General features: G+C 45.3%; 2 long non-coding RNA genes across 2 annotated transcripts in view; one reads left to right on the top strand and one right to left on the bottom strand.

Moving 5' to 3' along the window:
• LOC119384174 (uncharacterized) overlaps positions 1–89 on the top strand; it is a 22,004-nt gene extending 21,915 nt beyond the window's left edge. The window contains exon 3 of the long non-coding RNA XR_005181893.2: positions 20–89. This is a non-coding gene — a long non-coding RNA (uncharacterized LOC119384174). The remainder of the gene's footprint in view (positions 1–19) is intronic.
• LOC119384173 (uncharacterized) overlaps positions 1–12,392 on the bottom strand; it is a 22,164-nt gene extending 9,772 nt beyond the window's left edge. The window contains exons 1-2 of the long non-coding RNA XR_005181890.2: positions 12,140–12,392; positions 9,178–9,364 (exon numbers count right to left, since the gene is read on the bottom strand). This is a non-coding gene — a long non-coding RNA (uncharacterized LOC119384173). The remainder of the gene's footprint in view (positions 1–9,177; positions 9,365–12,139) is intronic.

The following is a 12,392-nucleotide window of genomic DNA, read 5'->3' as shown; positions in this document are numbered from 1 at the left end:
ATTGTTCACCGCTTTGCAGAATCCCTTAAAGCTTATGAAGCGCTGAAGACAAAAAAACACTGACACTGCATGTTCGCCCTGCTTGTTTCATGTAGTGCAAAATGCTGTACAAAAACAGAACAACTGCTGCTTTGCTGAGGTCAGTGTGTCCTTATTTCTTCGGTGGTGCATGGGTTTTTGGTTTCTTTTTTTTTTTAATTTTCACTGATTCCTACGAGCATGCTTTGGGAATAGCCACTGTTTTTTGATCTTTTAAACTGATGGTTTAAGGCTATGCTCTAAAACAGGGGTCTCAAGCTCACATCAGCTATCGGACTGCAGTTATGAAATTTAATCTTACAAAGGGCAGTGACAGTGAAAATGTCAGAACTGCGTGGGGAGGGAGTGGGGGAGTGTAAGTAAAATGTCAGCTAACATTGCCATTTGAAGGGAAGCCTTTCCCATATCTCTTATATTGGTCATTTCTTAAGGGTATTTGGCATCAGGAATAGAGAAACATGTCTATACCGATCTCCACAATGACTAATATCTGGACGCCAATCCTTAAGTTTAGTTTTTGTTCTGCGGTGATGTTTCAACACAAGGTGACCGCATGAGGTGTCTGATGAAAAAAAGATGCTTATGACCATTCACATTTGTGTGGCTTACCCGAACAAAGTGTTATTAATAACGACAGGCAAGAAAATAATGCCAGCACCATTTAGCAAAGTCACAAAAGTCATCAAAAAATATGGGAAAACTGTCATGCGTGGGCTACGGGCTGCTAGCGAAAGGTTGGCGGGCTGCATGCGGCTGAGACCCATGCTCTAGAAGATGATGGCAGGATTTTTTCACTGCTCGCCAGATGCATAAATAACGCCAGGCCTGTGCAGAAAGCACAGCACAGTCACAGCAAAAGTTGGAAGAGCAGCACTTCTACAGTCCGTTGTAAACTCTCTTGGGGCTACTAATACAAGTACACTTGCCACTACGCCATAAATAATAATTTTGTCAAGTTGGGAAGCACCGACTGCGCCATTATTTATCATTCTGCGGAGAAGCAAGGTACCCGTTACACATCTGCAAGGCATTATGTGCACTCTGTTGATGCTGTGGCTGACGTTGATGAAGAATTATGCCAGAGCCTTTTGCAATGAGTTGGAAGCATTCAATGACCCACATTCTGCAACACCTGTCTACACAATTTGCATTGGGTGACGCCTGCTTCTTGTTTTACTCTTCTACCACACTATATTACACTTGGTAATGTCGGAAAGCTATGATTTTTCAAGGGCTCGTTTATCTTTGTTAGACACAATATTAATGAGAACTAACAGACAATAACGCCAAGGAAAGTACAGGGGGTGTTATCTGTAGTATTTAGAGTGTAAATGTGAAGAAAGTAAAGTGGACGAAAAGATGACTTGCCGCCGTCAGGGACCGAAGGTCGCAGGTTCGAAGGTTGCAGGTTCGGTCCCTGCCGGCGGCAAGTCATCTTTTCGTCCACTTTACTTTCTTCACATTTACATTCTAAATACTACAGATAACACCCCCTGTACTTTCCTTGGCGTTATTGTCTGTTAGTTCTCATTAATAACATGTTAATGTCGTTTCTTCCCGGCATGAAGCCTGTGTAGGGTCTTTATGCAAAGAAGTTTGAAGCAGTGGCATGGCTCTGTGGTAGAACACTGGGCTGCCACGGAGAGGGTCCAGGTTCGAGCCCCGTTCCATACTAGATATTTTTTCAAATTTCATTTTTTTATCTTATTTTGCATGATAGTCTTCTAACGTAGTAGTTGTTTCGGAGCGAAAGGCTTGCCAATCTGTAACTTTTGCTGTTCCAATCCGTATCCTTGTTTTCTGATGCGGTATAATTGTTTGTACTATGTAATGATCGCTACCTAAGGTTTCGTCCAGGCAGCTCCATTCGTACTTCTTGATTCCATGAGTGAATGTAAGATCAGGGCTTGTGTTTCTGCACACGCTATTTCCGATTCGGGTAGGCACGTGAGGGTCGTTGAGTAGGGTCAGGTGATGATGTTGAGCTGCATTGTGAACATCCTCCCCTTTCCTAAGGGTAGAAGTGTAGCCCCAGGCTACATGAGGTGCATTAAAATCTCCGACGACGATCAGCTTGTTTCCCTTAGCTATATGCTTGACTGCGCAGAAGAATCTGTCGAGATCTTTTAAATGATCTCGCGGGGGGCTATATACATTGAGGACGAAAAGGCTTTGCTGCGTTTTTCTTTCAGGCACGATTTCAATTAAGGTATGTTCGATGCGATGTGGGACAATGTGAGTTTGGGTGGTCATACTGTTCCTGGAAAGAATTGCCGTTCTCGTTTTGCCATCAGCGATGTGTGTATGGTAGCCTCTGACGTGAATTCTCGCTGTTTCAGTTTCTTGAAGAGCATTATAGCCAGGGCAGAAAAGCACACGAAAACGATCCAGCTCACATACGACACCCCTGCCGTTGACCCTCACTTACTCCACCTGTGGGAAGCCCGTCGAGGGCTCATCAGACGCTGGAAGCGCAACAAATGCAACCGAAAACTCAAGATCAGGATTGCAAACATCAATAAAGAAGCGGAGGACTACGCCGAACAATTAGGGAGGCAAAATTGGCATCAAGTCTGCAATCGCCTGCAAGGGACGTTGAGCACCAAACGCACCTGGGCAGTGCTGAAAACGCTCCTCGCGACCAAGGAAAACAGGGGAACTACTAGACAGGACGTGCAGCGTCTTATATATAATTACCAGGGCACAGAAAACGACATCCTAAATGAAGCCAAGGAGAAGTTTCTCGGAATAGATCGCAACAGAACGATGCACCAAGAATACGACATATACAAAGGTCGCCCCAACCATGATTTGGACCGCCCTTTCACTGCAGCAGAAATTTGCTTGGCCTTGAGCAAGCTTACTCGCAACACTGCCCCGGGAAAGGATCAAATCAACAAGATCCTTCGTAACATTGACGGCCAAACACTTGATTCGCTTCTTGACTATATCAATACATGTTGGGACGAAGGGCGAGTTCCGCCGGAGTGGAAACACGCCGAAGTAACTATGATACCCAAACCCAATAAGCCCTTGGTTATTCAGAATCTTCGCCCCATATCTCTCACTTCGTGTGTAGGAAAGCTTTATGAGCATATGGTTCTAAATCGCCTCACCCCGTACCTTGAAGGAAATGGATACATCGCTAACACCATGTTTGGCTTCAGGTCCAATCTTTCGGCACAAGACGTCCTCCTACAAATCAAAGAAGAAGTAATTGACCAATTAGACTCGTACAGCAAGCGGGCCATCCTCGCCCTCGATGTAAAAGGGGCCTTCGATAATGTCTCCCATGAAAGCATCCTTCACCATCTAAATCTTTACAACTGCGGTGAGAAAATGTACCAGTATGTTCGAAATTTCCTCACCGATAGGACAGCAACGGTAGGATTAGGAAATCTTCGCTCAGAAAAATTCACGCTGCCTTCTAAAGGGACACCACAAGGCTCTGTTATATCGCCAATTCTTTTCAACTTAGCCATGAGCTCGCTACCTAACCAACTAAATCAGATAAAGGGGATCAAGCACGCGCTTTATGCGGATGATCTCACAATTTGGACCACAGGTGGATCTACCGGTACCCAACAAGATCAGCTGCAAGAAGTGGTGCGAACCACTGAACAATACCTTACAACATGTGGTCTTTCGTGCGCACCAGAAAAATCAGAACTCTTGATATTACGGAGACGCACCGGAGGCCGCCGGCCGCAAGAAATCCCAGATCCTGAAGTGACGCTTGGGGGAATCAGTATTACAAAAGTCTCTACTCTACGTATCCTCGGCCTTCTTATTCAGAAAGATGGTACTGGGGGAGCCGAACTGGAAAAGCTGCAACGAACAGTTCAGCAAATAACGCATCTTATCAAGCGAGTTGCAAGCAAACGCCATGGACTCAAAGAGGAGGACTGCATCGCCATGATTCAAGCGTTGCTCACAAGCACCATAACCTACGGGACTCCATACGTGGACATGAAGAACGGCCAGCGACAGAAGATGAACATCCTCATCCGCAAAGCTTATAAAATTGCCATGGGGCTCTCACCAACCACATCCACGATGAAACTCCTCCAGATGGGGGTACACAATACCTGGGAAGAGTTAATTGAAGCGCAAAGGGTTAACCAGTTGGAAAGACTAAAACTTACAAAAACGGGGCAGGCACTTTTAAAGAATCTTGGCTATACAGTGGAAAAAGCAGCACACCTGCCTCAGTGTATTCCCCAAGAAATCAAAGATAAAATATTTGTGTGTCCACTACCCAGGAACATGCACCCGGAACACGACAAGGGAAGACGACAAGCACGAGCACGATTGTTACAGCAGAGGCTAGCGACCTATAGCAACAAAGAGAGCGTGCGTTACACGGATGCTGCTAAGTGTCGAGGGGTAAACAAATATGTTGCTAGCGTGGTGGATGAAACAGGTAGGGAACTCACTGCCGCTTCGACACATGCAAATGACGCAACTACCGCAGAGGAACTTGGCATTGCGTTAGCAATAAGTACAGGTTCTTCTTCAGTAACCATAGTGACGGATTCGCAAGAAGCATGTCGAAGATTTCAAAAAGGATGAATAAGTAAATCAACCCTTCGAATCCTCCTAAAGTGCGACTTCGAAGATGCAAGTATCCTCTGGACACCGGGGCACGAATCCCTAGCGGGGAACCGAGCGGCACATGCCGCAGCCCGAGAGCATACACACTGGGCTAGCTACTCCGCAGCGATATTCGGACTCCGAAAACGAAGAGGAGCCAATACCAAGAAAGTACTCCGACATACTCGCGCACTACAGGAAGCAACGACGCCACTATCCAGCGGCTCATAAAAGGCTTACATAAAGGAAGCAGTGACTTGGAGAAGGCTACAGGCGGGTACCTACCCGCACGGTACACTACTCCACGCAATGTACCCCGGCAACTTTAACAGGCACTGTACATACTGCCCGGCCACTGCCAACACCCTGTACCACATGGTATGGGGATGTCGCAACAACCCAAGTATCCCGCCCATAGACGAACTGAACGTGGACGAAAATCCGAAAGACTAGTGGGAGGCGCTGCTGACGTCCGCGAACCCTGAGGACCAGCTCCGGTTGGTGGACAGGGCTCGAGCGTCAGCTGCAAGCCATGGCTACCTGGAATGAGGAAGTCAACCACCTCTGGGCGAAGAGCACGCGCGCCTGGTCCCTCAATAAAGTTTAATTCTCTCTCTTGCATGATAGTGGTTACGGACATCGCTGGCAGCAGACAACTATGGCGCCAAAAACGGCCATTGTTGTGATCTCATAACAGATTTCGCTGTAGAAAGCTATGCCTCTTTTGATGAGTTTCGAGTGGTTTCACTAGAAGCTTGGGATTTCTTTCTTTCCTATAGTGTTATAATGCCAGCGCATGTGGTGCGTTTCAAACCTGATTTGTATATCGAGGAACCATCTACGCATCTAAAACAAGCTAATATGTCAAAGCCCTTCATTTGCTGGGCTAATTTACAATCGCCTACTGCCAGGAACAGGTCAGAGCATACTGGAGTGATACAAGAACTGATACAAGAATGTATATGTTGACATCGAGCACCCCCCCTACACACACAGACACAAACACACGAACAAAAAAGATCCTGGCATAATGTGCATATGATCTAACATCTTTCTTGTTAATCTCAACTGCTGACAAGTTAGGGTTGCCCTCTCCTTTGAAATCGAAAAGGTCCGACTGGGTTGATATTAAGGCATTTATTACCTCACATGAACTTGTGTCACTGGCCCTAGCACCTGCAGAAAGTAATGCTGCTCAGGAATCCAGGGTTTTGATTTTGTACTTTTCAGGGTGTAATATCCTTTTCTCCGTGTTTTATAATTTTTTTCCTAAAGCTTATTTTTATTTTTGGCCTGATCCAGCTCTGGCTGTTGACCTGCAACATCAAGGGGATGTGGCCACAGGCATTATGATCATCATCATGTGCTGATCGTGAAATCGTGAAAAGAGACAAAGTAGGATATTAATAGTGTCAAGCACGGAACACGACAGAGATGAAACATGGAGTAACACAAACACTCTCTGTCTTGTCTCAGTCTTAATAGTTCCACGCTTAACACTATGAATACGTTGCACCAACAAGACCAAAAATCTACCCTTGCTAAGTGTAGGTTATTTCGTGTTTTTCCCTTCTTGTTTGCAACAAAACAGGTAGAATCCCATTGGTTTATTGAGAAAACTTTTATTGGCAGAAGAAAAAAGAGAGAGAATGCAAGCTATCATGGTATAGACCCTTATTCCAAGGTCAGCTCACTGGACTTTTTGTCCGAGAGAGCCAGGTAGCTATCTCATCTCCTCTTTGGAAGCCATGCTTCATGCAGCTGCCTTTTCTGCTGTATGCGGCATGCTGCGGAAGAGGCATATCCAGAGGCCTTTTGAAGCACTTCAATGTGGTATGTTTAACTGCAGGTGCGTCTGCACACCGTGGACATACTTATGCAAATCGTGCAGGATAGATTCCATTTAAATAATGAATTAGGACAGGTACGTCCCTGAATTCAGCATCCGACTAATGAAGGGTTAACTCTTTGTTAGGGTTTAACTCTTTGGCTGCAGTTGTGACTCCAGAGCGCCAAGTTTCGACTGACTGATCATTTAGACATACATACCCCAACTGCAACCACAAGCAAGAACTGCCATTAGTGCCGACAGAGACATAGGTAGGTCCACAGAAACAATTAGTGTCATTACTGATGTGTATTAGAGTCATAACTTGTTAAATCATTGCAGCTTGGCTAAAGCGAATTCATTATTGCAATATGTTCAAACCCTTCAAAAGTAATCTAAACTAAAAATTTTCCCATGTCTCTGCATAGCACAACACTATATGAAGACAAAGCATACTGAAAAACACAGCTGTATACTATGTAAATGTAAAGAAATGTCAAGCATTTCTTTACCTGAGTGAGTCAGTAAAACTATACTTTTTAGATTGGCAGCACTACCAGTGGCAGGACAGTCAAAACAGGAGACAGGGAAAGCTTCACTTAAAACTGACTCCTCAGTTTAACCTTTATTACTGAGCCCTTGGCTGCAGTTAGAGAACAGCAAAATAAATGTGCAGTTCTTGTTGGTGTGGTGTATCATGTGAACAATATTTCCTCCACCACTTTCTGTGCAGGCCCAAGAACCTGCATACCAATAGACCTTTTTCAAGCACACGAGCGCCACCAATGGGCGCGCAAGCGCTCATGGGATGTGTACGCCGCAGCAGCCGCCGCGACGAGCGCACGTGTCTCGCGCTGTAGCTTTCCGCTTGCGCCATGCCAGGACTTCTTAGACACAGTGAATTTGGCAAGGTGCAACATGTTACTGCACAATTCAATCCTGAACTTAAGTGCTTAGCTGTGACGGCCTCTCGACGATTTGCATCTCTCCCACTGTCGGACCAGTTGAGCTAGAGTTACTGTATATGCTACCTTTAAGCATATACAGTAACTCGAAGTTGAGCGGCTCAGAAGCGTCACCTTTTATTTATTTTTTTAGCCGCGCTGCGCCTTACGGCATAAATAAAAAAATACAGCTCGGTTGCCAACGAAATGCAGGAGCGGTCTATGATTCTCGGATGCATTTGGAATCAACGTCCATTGATACTGTCGACGACTACAGTGTGAGGTTCTGATATCTGAAGAGTACACTAGAAAATGTAGTCGGCATTTGGGGAAATGGGATACATCCATTGCGTCGCTCGCACCATATATATAACGAACTATAAGTGCCTACTAACCTTCGTTGGTGCTATAGCTACAGGTTGGAATAATACTTAGAGCGAAAAAAGAATGGAGCAGTACAAGGAAGGAAATGCACAAACCAGCGCTCACACACAACTGAAAGATTATTGCACGCGTGAAAAAAAGCATTAAAAATGCGAGTGCGTCGCGCCGTGTCACAAAGAGGTATGAAAAGTCAAACAACCAAGGCGTGTGCTTACAGTCGATTAATAAAGTAGAATTCCTTGTCTTGTAACGACTGAGAAGGTTGATTGACACAAAGTGTGGCATTATTTGTGACATGATATACCACCGAAATTTCTCGCGTTGTCTGATTAGGTTGATGGTACAAAATTACTGTGCTTTCGAAGATGGGATTACATTTTCATGACTGATATAGAGAGGCGAGATGAGACAGCTCCATTCAATGAGTTTCGATGTACGCTGAGGCGCGTATACGTATTAATACATCGACCAGTCTGGCCGATGTACATGTGGACACAAGAAAGAGAAATTTATGGTTAACTCCTACACAATTTACAAAACAATTGGCATGCCTCTGACCGCATTTTTCTTTGCCAACCGCAGACCCCTGCGACCTTAATGCGACTGAGCTTATTTGGGGAGGTAAACACAACCTTCACCCCCACATCCCTTCCCTACGTTCTTCAGGCCATGCGACTGAAGAACTTCTTATACATACGTGGAATAACTGCAGTATTTCTAGTTTCTTTATTATTTATGGATGGAGAACGTCCGTGTTAATCTTTCTTTGCCATGCGAATAGATTTTCGCGAACTGATACAACGATACGCAGGATATCCCGCCTCTTTGATCACTTTGCAGCTGGAAACTACTGCTCATCTTATGTGCGCAAGTTTTTTTTGCAATGCCTTGCGTAATCATGACATCACAATTCCTCGTTTAACAACATTCGAATGCGCCGACGCAAAATTGAACACCGATTTCACTGAATGCGGGCTATAGTGCCCGCGAACATGCTCCGCAGTTAAACACATAAGCATGTATCAAGAAACTGCAAATTATCAGAGCAAGGCATCTCACAAGTCAATTCTAGTCCAATCCCTTTTTCTTTAAACACGTTTAGGATGTGCTCACTTCTTTGTACAGCGCATGACTTGTCAATTAAAATAATATAATAATCTGTATACCTGAACATTGTAACACCTCTCTACAGTTTGGTTAAATCCTATCACGAGCCACTACGGCATTAAATGCCGTAGTGGCTCGTGCGTGCGGACGGGCTCGCCGTACACACTTTTCCCACAGTGCTTCGCGCGCCCTCGGGGGGTTCTGGGATTGCTTGAAAAAGGTCTATTCCTGGAGGCCCAGGTACGGCGTGTGCCTGCCATAAATGCACACAATCCGGCTTACCTCGAGATCCTGAAGGGCCTTGGAGAGGAGCTGGCTCGTGTGCAAAACAGCACGGATGGAACTGCGCTGATGCTGGCACTCAAGGCTACCGCTGCAGCAAAACGTCGCCGGGCTCGTCAGATACGAGTGCAGCCAACCAGCATTGCCAGGCGCCGGCCAAGGCTCACGAGGGGGTCTAAGAGGATGCCTGCAAGGCGCCCAGTAGTTGAGCCAGCTGCCAACAGGCCAAAGAAGAGGCCCCATTCTCTCAAGCTAAAACGTCGAGCAGAATGTGCCCAGTGCAAGGCTGCATTGAATGGTCGCTGCCTCCCGCCTAATGGGTTTTATGGCAGCCCTAGGCACAGTGCCAGCCTTGTTCAATAACAACCTTTCTAGGGTTTTATGCGCCAAAACCGTGATGTGATTGTGAGGCACACCGTAGTGGGCGACTTCGGATCAATTTAGGCCCACATGAGATTCTTTAACATGCACCTAAATCTAAGCAAAGGAGCTGCTCATCATACAGGCTGCTCATCGCCCGCCACTGCACTTAGGTGCTTCACCTATCCTTGAATCAAAGTGAGGACAACGACTCCTCACGTTGGCTGTTGTGACATCATACCCCTACAATTGGTGACCTTAGCCAAGGCGCAAGCATCTGGCTCTGCACTGCTACCACAGTATCATGCATACAGTCATGTTAAAGAATGGCACCTACTACGGACAACCCTTGGCTCCTCCAGCTGTGGCCATTCAAGTCACGCTGTCAAGTCATGTTGTCATGCAGTCACAATGTGGTATTCCATGATGATTGACTTTTGCTATGCCTTACCGTTAGGGAGCTAGTGTGGTCCTCAGTGCTGTCAGCCCTCATCACTGAGGGCTGACTGATTTTTGATGTACCACAAGAGCGCCCAGACGTAGGTGGCTAGACAGATACGTAGATAGACAAGCTCAAATAGCCTGCAGTCGGCTAAGAAATGCTTCGCATTTCAAATGGGGCACCTAAGCAAAATGAACAAATGTAACAAAGTAACCCACAAAAGCGAAAGAGGTCAAGGTTCAGTTACTCCAGATGTAAGCAACATAACCCTGGTTGCACAGCCTAGTTGCACGGCAGCAGCGACCACAATGCCAGTAAGACAGAAAAGGAGACAGCGAGCAGACCTCAGAGCATGTCTTTCCTTGACATGTCGACCCCTGTTCTAGAATATTACAGTGGTCTTGATTGTTGTGAGAACAAAAGCAGAAATAGTAATCATGTCAAATAGAACACCTTTCTGCTTCCTTTGTCTTGATGGCGAGTTTCTCTGAGGTCTTTTGTTATCAGTAGGGGTGTGCAAATAGTGAATTTCATCTTGAATCGAATAGTGCCAAATAGTGGCCGAAAATGTCAATATATGATATCGAATACAGAAAGTTTTATTTGAAATTGAAAGAAAGAACAAGGAATAAAATCTGCTCATGTCTTCGAACACATAACGCGGTGCGTGACTACTACCGAAAGACTAGAATTGTCATGACACAAGCAGTTTCACATGACCTGGCTTCAGGCTCTCTTGCCGCGATGTTAAGGTGTTTCCTGCAGTTCACTGGGTAATCAACTAAAACTTTTCTGCTGTTCACTGGGACCTCAGTAGCAGGGGTGGAAGGTATCACAAAGCGATTAGGGCGATACCTCGATAAAGTTGCAGCTCCGTGCTCTTTGCAGTATTGTTAAAGGATCATCCTTTCTTGTGATTAGGGGCTGATTGAAGTATTTGTGAACCTCTTGCCTATAAGACCTGAGTTCAGTGTGCTGGTATTTTTGGTTGCCAGCAGTTCGAGTCTCACGATGTTCCCTGGCCATTATCCATGAGGCGTGGAAACAACATAATCTTTTTTAAAATGAACATGCACTCACTTTTGAACCAGCATATCGATGAAAGTTTTAACGAAAGGTGAAAATTTAATGAAGTTTAGGGACTTTAGCGTTAGTTTTTGTCATCCCACTCTAATCAATTGCACTATTGGCCTTTGTCGCGTCTTTGATATTCGTCGTGTTGAATTATTCAAAACTTCAAATACTAGGCTATTCAAAAGTCAAAACGAATTATTCTATTTGAATTCGAAACTTGAATATTTGCACATCCCTAGTTATCACTTTGCCAGAGTGCGGTTGCACATTTCCAGTTGTCTTCTGAACTTCAAAGCACTACAGAATTTTCTGTCATCTTTGCTCTGCACACATTTACAAGTTATTTACCTTGCTTCAATAAACATTAATGTCTGTGTGTGTGTATATATATAAAACATGTTTATGCTTGTGATATACCAATAAACCAAAAACCTCTTTTGCTTGTTCTTACTTCATGGGACACTTTTCTTGTTAATAAATTGTTATCCCTTGTTTTGTTCTTTTTTTCTGCATGGGTACAGTGATCACTACAGTGGCGGACGTGATTTTAGTAAGCCTCCCTCTAATATATTTTTACTGTGATGAAGCGTTAAAGTGTAGACATCATGGAGAGTAGAGCCGTATAGAGTGCACTCGACAATTTCATGGAGTAGGGTTGCACAATACTGCCAGATCACACAATATACAGCGGGAGGAAAGAAAGCTGAAGCCACAAACGAGTGCGGATAAGTGCGAGTCTCCCTTGCCTTCACTGGAACACAGAGCCGTATTGCGGTGAAGCCATGAAAAAAAAGCATATACTCGAAGAGCTCCCTATTTTAAGTTCAATTTCCTCCTCTTAAATTTATTCCACTAAAGGCAGTGCTTTAGGGCTGCGTGCTTTTCTTTTATCTTTTAGCTTCGCAAGTTTGGAAGCGGCAGCACGATAAAGTTTGCGCGCAGGCTTTTATGGTCGCACGCTTGCATCGCCACTAGCTAGTGGAAGCTGCGCTTGCTGCCCGAGCAACGTTCGTAGCCTTAGATAGACTGACAGTATCAGAAACGCGCTTTTTAATAGATCCATGCTGAGCAGCAACAAAAACTTACCAAGTGGAGTAGAGCAATGTCCGTCGCGTTGTTCTTCGCTGCAGGCTGTGTGTGTCCGCTTCAATGCATCCTGGACGAGACGGCTTTCGGCAGCGAGAAGTGTGCGCACAGCGTCTCTCGAAGCACTTACTGTCTGTTCACGAGTATCCGATTCATTCGTAAGGCGTTTGCTATGGTCGCGTCGTCCAGGCATGGAGAGCCAGGCACAGGCGCGGTCGCTATGTTTCCGCTGATACGAAAACACGGGGACTGG

This window comes from Rhipicephalus sanguineus, chromosome 2, assembly GCF_013339695.2.
Source record: "Rhipicephalus sanguineus isolate Rsan-2018 chromosome 2, BIME_Rsan_1.4, whole genome shotgun sequence".
Lineage (NCBI taxonomy): Eukaryota > Metazoa > Arthropoda > Arachnida > Ixodida > Ixodidae > Rhipicephalus > Rhipicephalus sanguineus.
The sequence above is the reverse complement of the archived record's forward strand: the minus strand, read 5'-3'. Positions and strand labels throughout refer to the sequence as shown.